Here is a 7822-nt window from a genome sequence, read left to right on the forward strand (position 1 = left end):
TGGTAAATTATCAGCTAAGTTCATACGCTCTTCTAAGTCCTTTGTTATTTCAACCTTCTTCACAGCATCTTCACCAGTTGATTCCATCTCAAGAAACCAATTTCTTTGCTTGTCCATAAGAAGCAGCTCCATATTCATGCACATTTTATCATGAGGTTGCAGCCAATCAGTCTTATCTTCAGGCTCCACTTGTAACTCTAGTTCTCCTGCTATTTTCAGCACATCTGCAGCTCCTTCCTGCACTGAATTCTTGAGCCCTTCAAAGTCACACATCAGGATTGGAATCAATTCCTTCCAAACCCCAGTTCATGTTGATATTTTGACTTCTTCCCATGAATCACAAATGTTCTTAATGGCATGTAAAATGGTGAATCCTTTCCAGAAAATTTTCCATTCATTTGCCCAGACCCATCATTGGTGTCACTGTCTATGGCAGCTAAAGCCTTCCAAAACGTATTTCTTAAATAATAAGACTTGAAAGTCATAATTACTCCTGATTCATGGGCTGCAGAATAGATGTCGTGTTAAGCATGGAAACAGCATTCATCTCATGCATCTCCATCAGAGCTCCTGGATGACTTGTGCATTGTCCATGAGCAGTAATATTTTGAAAGAATTTTTTTTGTGTGTTTTGTTTTGTTTTCTGAGTAGTAGGTCTCAACAATGGGCTAAAATATTCATGTTGTAAATAGATGTGCTGTCATTCAGGCTTTGTTCTATTTATAGAGCACAGAGTAGATTTCACCTGATTCTCATGGGACATAGGATTTTCATAATGTTAAATGAATATTGGCTTCGTTAGCCGCTAACGGGAAAATCAGCCTGTCCATTGAAGCCTTGATGCCAGGCGCTGACTTCTCTCCAGCTGTGATGGTGCTGGGTGGCCTCCCCTTGCAGTTCTCTGCATTGAAAACCTGTTTTTTAGTGCAGCCACCTTCATTAGCTGCCTTAGCTTCATCTCCTGGAGCACTTACAGCAGCCTCTGGGTCAGCTCTTCCCGCCTTACCTTGCACAGGTATGCAGTGGAGATGGAATCTTGCCTTAAACTTCATGGGCCAACCCCTGCTGGCTTCACACTTTTATTCTGAAGCCTCTTCACCTCTCTCAGGGTTTATAGAATTGCTGAGAACTAGGGACTTCCGCTGGATTAGGCTTTGCCTTAAAGGAATGTCATGCCTGTTTTAATTAAAATGATAAAGAACCAAATATTTCAGAAACTACAAAAATGTGACACAGAGATAAGAAATGAGCAAATGCTGCCAGAAAAAAATGTCACCAATGGAATTGCTGTACTCAGGGTTGTTACAAATCTTCAATTGTTTAAAAATATGCATTACCAGGGAGGGCAATAAAATGAAACATGCCTGTAATAGCAATGAATTTGCACTGGGAAGGTATAAAGGGGATTCCTGCCTTCAGAATTCTCTCCTTTCTCCACTCCCCAGCACAGCCAAGCTCTTGAGTGCACATGTGCACACACAAAGCCAGTTGTTTTATGTTTATAGAGGGTAAAAAGAAAATGCAAGACCACCATGCTGCATCAGGATCTCTGAAAGAACGTGAGGAAGACGGTTTCCAAAGGCAGGTGAAGAAAGTAAGTGTCCTTGATGAAATCAGTGGACAGAGATCTATGGACACTGAAGGGTAAGACATTCCCGTGTTAATTATGACAATGTGTGAATGAATGTGTGGAGTTATGTGGATATTGTAATACGTTTCAGAATACTTACCACCATATTTTCTTTACCATATTCAATCAGTACAGATGTGCATTTATTTTTCAACCTTGATTTCTGTAATCTGCTGCTTCTGTTCATTCTAACTGGTTACCAGAGTCTTGTTTGTATTTAGTTTGAGATTTTAGCGGGTTCTTGGACCAGATTTAGTCACTTCATTATCTGGATCCCCCTAGGTCCATTTTTATTGTCCTTAGGTTTCAACCACATCAAAGTGTCATGACCTGCCATGTGTCTATCATTTTTAAAAAACTCTAGACATTGGGTAGAAAATAGAGAAAATTTGAGGCCTCGTGTGAGGTTAACTTGCTGCAGAGAAGGTGGGCATTACAGCTGGCAGGTGGTCAGGGCGCCAGCAGCGCTACATCCTGTTAACCCGGTTAGCAGCTGAGATCAGTCAGTGCAGCCAGCTTTCGTGAGGCCCGTGTGTCTCCTGTCCACCTTTGTTTCTGGCATATAGCTCTCGTGGATCCCAGCTAAGTCCTGTGGGTCTCTCTAGGGATCACCTTCGCTGACGGACAGTGAGCTCCAGCTGCCTGACTGCGGTGCCTGTGCGTAGGGGGCACCGGCTGCCGGGCTGCTCTGCATCTCAGTGGTTTCCTCTGCAGTTACCGGGTGACCCCCGGGGAAGGTGGGCCCAGTCCTGGGCTTTCTTCTTCTCCATCTTGGCCTCATGTCCCTTTCTGGCTTGTTAGAAATTTGGTACATTTGATCATGGATTTCATAATTTGTCCAGAGTTTCCTGTCATTCTCAGGGAGAGGTCATGGACATCACACCCATTAACCCGCTTTCAAAAACAAACGTTTCCTTATATTTCCTAAAGGATCAGGTTTTGCTCCAGGTTTTGACTGAAATCTGGGCTCTCTGTGGGAGAAATCAAACAAGTCATGAACGCTTGCTTTACCCTAATGTGTTTGGTTGTGATGACTTGGTCAGACACTGATTCCCACGTTGAAACACAGTGAGCTCGTGCTGTCCCAGGCACAGGAACCTGAGCCTGGTGGGGGGGCGCAGAGCACACCTCACGTGGGCTTTTCCTGTGTGTTTACTTTATGCATAAATGATTAGGGGTGGGGACGCTGAAGGGAAGCCCAGATACCAAACACTTGCCAGAGGCCTGAGTGTAGCTTTTTCATATTTATTAGTGGGGGTACTTTAATTCTTTCCTGTGTATTTATCAGCCTGAGCATTTATGGGGAAGGGCGAAAGGAACATGGAATTCTTCCCTTCCAGTTTCTGGGAGGGAAACTGGCAGAATTTCAGAGTTTCTTTCCCCTCTCAGGAAGGTGGACATGAACGGATGTGAGCTGGTGGGAAAGCAGCAGCTGTTGGCAGCAAAGGAGGAGGCAAAATTGGCTGAAGAGGAGACAAGATGGTACAAGTGAGTTCAGCTCCTCTGCACCTGTGGCTCTGAAAACACCTGTTGGATTTTTTGAAAACTTTTCTAAAATGTTTAGACACAATATCATAAACTGACCCAAACAAAAGACATTTGTATACATGGCTTCACACAGGAGGAAAAGTGTTAAGTTTTACATAAGTTAAGTTAAACGTTTAACTTTAAAAATATTAAGTTACTAAGAATTTCCTGGTCCCAGTGCTGGCCAGACTGAGAGGAGAGACGGTTCACAGAGATGTTTCTGAAGGTGCTATAAACCGTTCTCACCCTGAGGATAGCAGTTTAGTGTAGCGTCAGTCGGACCAATAAAAATTCCCGTGCTGCTGGGGAGACCCAGGTGTAAGAAGTAGGGTCAGGATGTAAGGAAAGGAAGAATCAAGCTTTGTGATGAAAGATGCTTAGCACAGGACACGTGAGGGAAATGCTGAGAACGGGAGGGGGAGTTGTGTCCGCGCAGAACCGGGCAGGCGTTCAGTAACAGTGACGGAAGGAGTGGCTGCAGCGACAGCTTTGCACCTGCTGTGCTTCTGCAGCCGTGTGCAGTGTGTCTTGAGCGGTGAGATGATGTGTGTGAGTGTGCAGTGCAGATAACATGGACTGGGGCAGATTATTTAACAGCATACCCAGCATTGTGTCTTCTCTGATGGAACAATTTGTAACTCATAGGATAAGACTTGAAGAATGTCACGGGCAAATGCGGGAAGCAGAGATCATTTGGAGACACCAGGTAACCTGCCTTCCTCCTGACACACCGAGTCCTCAGCACCTGATGCAGACAGTTATTGTGGCCCTGAGAACCCCTAGCCATGGGGTGTTTCTTGATGTGTTGACTTTTTCAGGTCACTCTTGCCGAGAAGAAGGACCAAGACAGCTCAGTAAGAATTTGTTTCCTTCCTTCCCTTTGTGCACAGTTGGCCACAACTGAACGTGGATGTGTTTTTCTCCCACAGCTCAGGGCTCAGGAGCTGGAGAGGGAAATCTCTGAATTGAGAAGGGAAAACTCTGACCTGAGAAGGGAAAACTCTGACCTGAGAAGGGAAGTTGCCCACCTGAAACAGAGGTACAGAATTTTGACACATTTTTACGGGTGTTTTGAGATTTTTAAGGACTGGTTGTTTTGTGCCTAGTAGAGGAATTTGTGGTGTAATTTGTATTGAAGCCATTCTTTATCTTTAAGATTGGATGCAATCTGCAGACGGAGGCAGGCAGAGGAATACATGAGGCAGGATCCCACTCCAGGAGGACCGTACAGGCTGCACCCTCCCCTGAGAGGTAAGGAGCACACTGTGAAGTGCGGCAGCTCCATTTCTGCAGCAGGAGCCGCCCAGTGGGCTGCTTGTCCCCATGGGTAGTTGTCGGGTTTCCTGGACACCACACCACACACTCACTGTGGGGAACAGGTTCACAGCTGAGTGACAAGATGCTGTTTTCTTTACATGCCACCAGCCAGCAGGGCTCTGTCCCCTGTGAGCGGTGGAGCTTACGCCCCTCCAGGGACTGCGGGCCGCCCCCCAGTCTCTTGGTTGCCTGGCGTGGCTGGCATGGCTGGTTTCTGTGCACTAGAAGACATGAGTGTCAGCCCTCTCTTCCTGCCTGGACACGGTTTTGAAGGCTGAATTTTCTTCTCATTTCAGGAAAATAAAATGGATGACGTTTTAGAATGAAGGCAGTATGTCATAACGAGAAAAACATTTTTTTTCATTTGCCTTGGTGGATAAATATTCTATTCAAGATCTGCTTTAAGGCAGCAGGCATTTCTTCACTAATTTTGCAGGTCCCTTCGTTCTTATAATAAAGCTTGCACAGTGACCTAGATTAGCCAGTTAGTAAGTGACATGACAACGTAGCCTCACTCCCCCAGAGTTAACATGTAATTCTAAAGTCTCCCATCAGCTACTCCATGTAACTCACCATTCTTTTGCCGATTATTACAACATGAGTCATTGAGGCTACTTCTTTCATAAATGATTACGTGACATCTGGTCACTAATACAAGACATGCGCTGTCAGAGAGAAGGCTTTTAACAGTTCACCAACAGGCTGAGGAGGAAGAGGTGGAGCTCACAGTCAGGGGTTGTTGATACTCTTCCTACAAAAGACCCTTCTTACTTTAATGTATAATCTGTATACAGACTGATTTGCCCTGAAGTGTGCTGTGAGTCCACTGTGTAAGTGTTGGTTGCCAGTGATCTGAGCCCTGAGACCCCATCCAGGGTGATTAGCTATGAAAACAACTAAATCTAGGCCCTGTGGTGTCCTCGTCATGGGACAGGGGTCCAGTCTCCCCTTGTCCTCGGGGTCAACTGAGGTGGAAGGGAGACCTGCGGCCTCTGTGAAGAGCCGGGGGCGTGGGCGGGAGTGAGAGTTCCTGTAGGAAGGCACGAAGGGCTCGGCTCGTGCTTTCCCCGCACAGCATCTGTCAGATAGAATCCGCCTTCAGTGCTGCTCTCACTTCACAGCTTCAGGGCCGGGTGGCACCCCTGTTAGAAATGGCACCGCCTTTCCGGACAAGGAGGCAGAGGAAAACAAAGTAAGTAATTTTATTCACTTGTGTTCCAGTGGACATTTTGTATTGAATAATCTCTGGAACTAGCATTTTCCTTTTGAACAAACCATTCCTGCCTTTGCCTGTGGATTGGGAATTAGGGGATAAGTATGCCCAGTAATCACAGTGAAGTTTGGGGAAAGTATTTTATCGCCAAAGCCTCCTGAGCAGCCCAGGCTGCAGACAGGCCCAGCGCTGAAGGAGTGCAGTCAGCGTAGCTGCCAACTGGGCACCCAGTGCAGGGGAGGGTGCACGGTGACGACGATTGCTGCGTTGTGTTACGGCTCTTGTAGGTGTTGGCGTTTGGTCTGTCATTCAACAAAGCCATTCCTTAGGTACCGCAGGTCACCCCGTGGGAAGGAGAGCCCCAATATTTCGGAGGAGCAGCCCATGAGGAATGCCCCGTGAGCGGCCAGTCGTCGCCCAGCTGGGAACCTGCACCTGGTCCCCCTTGGTGCCCTGTGCAACCTCGCCCCCCACCGCCAGCTGCTCCGCTCGGTAAGAGGAAAGCATAGTCCTCTGTTTCTTCCTTGAGTCACTGCAGAAGAAGGGCAGATCGCTCTCCGGGGCTTCCCCGTGCACGGGCGGCCGTGACTGGGCTCACGGCCGCGTCCCTCTGATCCCTTAGCAGACGCACTTGATGGACCGCGTCTTCCCGTCCTGCCCTGGGGAGGGAGGTGTCTGTTGTAGAGGGAAAGACGGTCCTCTGACGGAGGGCAGACGTGTCGGTTCTGCACCCGGGCCTTCAAAAGACACCACGTTCCGGGCTCCCTGGAGGACAAGCCCGCCCCTGTCACTGTGTGCAGCGAGTGGAGCCCTGGCCTTCCACAGCAGATGATCGGTTATGGAAGACACACCCGAACCCGGGGCCTGTGGTCTCTTCAGTCGAGGGTCCTGAGACCTGTCTCCCACTCGGTCTGATGTGAGACTTAGTGTGATACGGGGAAGAAGGCCTCAAAGATCTTTTGCGCTTCAGCAAACTAACATGTTTTGTAAGGCAGTGAACCGTGAAAGAGTGTTTTGTATTTTATTTTATCTATGCCGAGAAGCTAGTTGACTCGGGGAATTACATAAGTTAGTGGTAAATAGAATGCTTGCTTAGCATGCCGAATTCCGTGTGCTCATTCCCGGTACCTCCATTTAAAAACAGAAGAAAAGAAAAAACAAAAACAAGAGCAAACTTCAAATGTTAGAATTACATAGTGCGCAAACCCAACTTCCATATCCATTCTTTTTACGTGTTTTCCTCTTACTACTTGGTTTGAAATATATCCCAACCGTGACTTAAGCATTTTTTTCAGAAAATGCTCTAACTCTTTGAAAGTCTTTTCTGCCACTTTTGTTTTGACACATCCACGAACGGAGATAGACGCACATGGTGGTTTTAATATACATTCGTGAATATTCTCATTAATGTACCTGTAACTACATTTTACAGATGGTGTGTCAGTGCGCCACTTTACAGAAGAGAGAGGAAGAGAATCTTCCTGGGATGAGGTACAGTCTCTTGTTGTTAATGTCCTTGTGTGACTATATAAGTACCAGGGGATTCTGAGACATAAAACGGGGGTTGGTGTGAGTGTGCATCTTCACGTTTGCATCTGCTGATGAGAATTTTCGACTTATGCTTTTAACTTACAGTTTAGGATGTGATACTGTGCTTAATGCCTTAGGACTGGATAATGCACTTGTGTTCATTTTCCAGACTCACCTAGTGAACCCAGTGTCTGTATGGGCATTCTTGATTTCAGGGTCTTTCCCTTACATTTCATTAGAGGATATTGAAAAGAAATTCATCCCTGGGAAAGTTAGGTGCATCTTGGTGTTGGTTCTTGTTTTAGCCGTCCTCACTTGAAATTTATTAATTGATGTTTCATTTTCAAGGCAGCATGTTTTGTCTTCCTATTCCACCGCGAGTAATATTGGTCTAGTTTCCTTAATTCCTTACGCTGTTTCCCACCAGCTCCTTTTACTCAGGCTGCCCTTCCCCAAAGCCCCTCCACATCCACCCTCTGTGGTCGATCTCTCTTTTACGAAACAGTGCGGTCTTCCCAGCATTCCCTGAGCTATCCACGTGCAGCGGACTCTCCTGTCCTTTGTGGCGTTACTGTACCCGTTCACCCCAGTTTTAGAGCTGTTGA

The 7822-nt window shown here is 46.7% G+C and overlaps 1 long non-coding RNA gene across 1 annotated transcript; it reads left to right on the plus strand.

Moving 5' to 3' along the window:
* The first annotated feature begins 1449 nt into the window (after positions 1-1449).
* On the plus strand, positions 1450-3913 carry LOC141575461 (uncharacterized). Its single transcript, XR_012503058.1, has 3 exons — positions 1450-1644; positions 3020-3118; positions 3803-3913. It is a non-coding gene; the product is annotated as an uncharacterized LOC141575461 (long non-coding RNA).
* Positions 3914-7822: the final 3909 nt, after the last annotated feature.

The sequence above is a fragment of the Camelus bactrianus genome, chromosome 3, assembly GCF_048773025.1.
Source record: "Camelus bactrianus isolate YW-2024 breed Bactrian camel chromosome 3, ASM4877302v1, whole genome shotgun sequence".
NCBI classification, from domain to species: Eukaryota; Metazoa; Chordata; class Mammalia; order Artiodactyla; family Camelidae; genus Camelus; species Camelus bactrianus.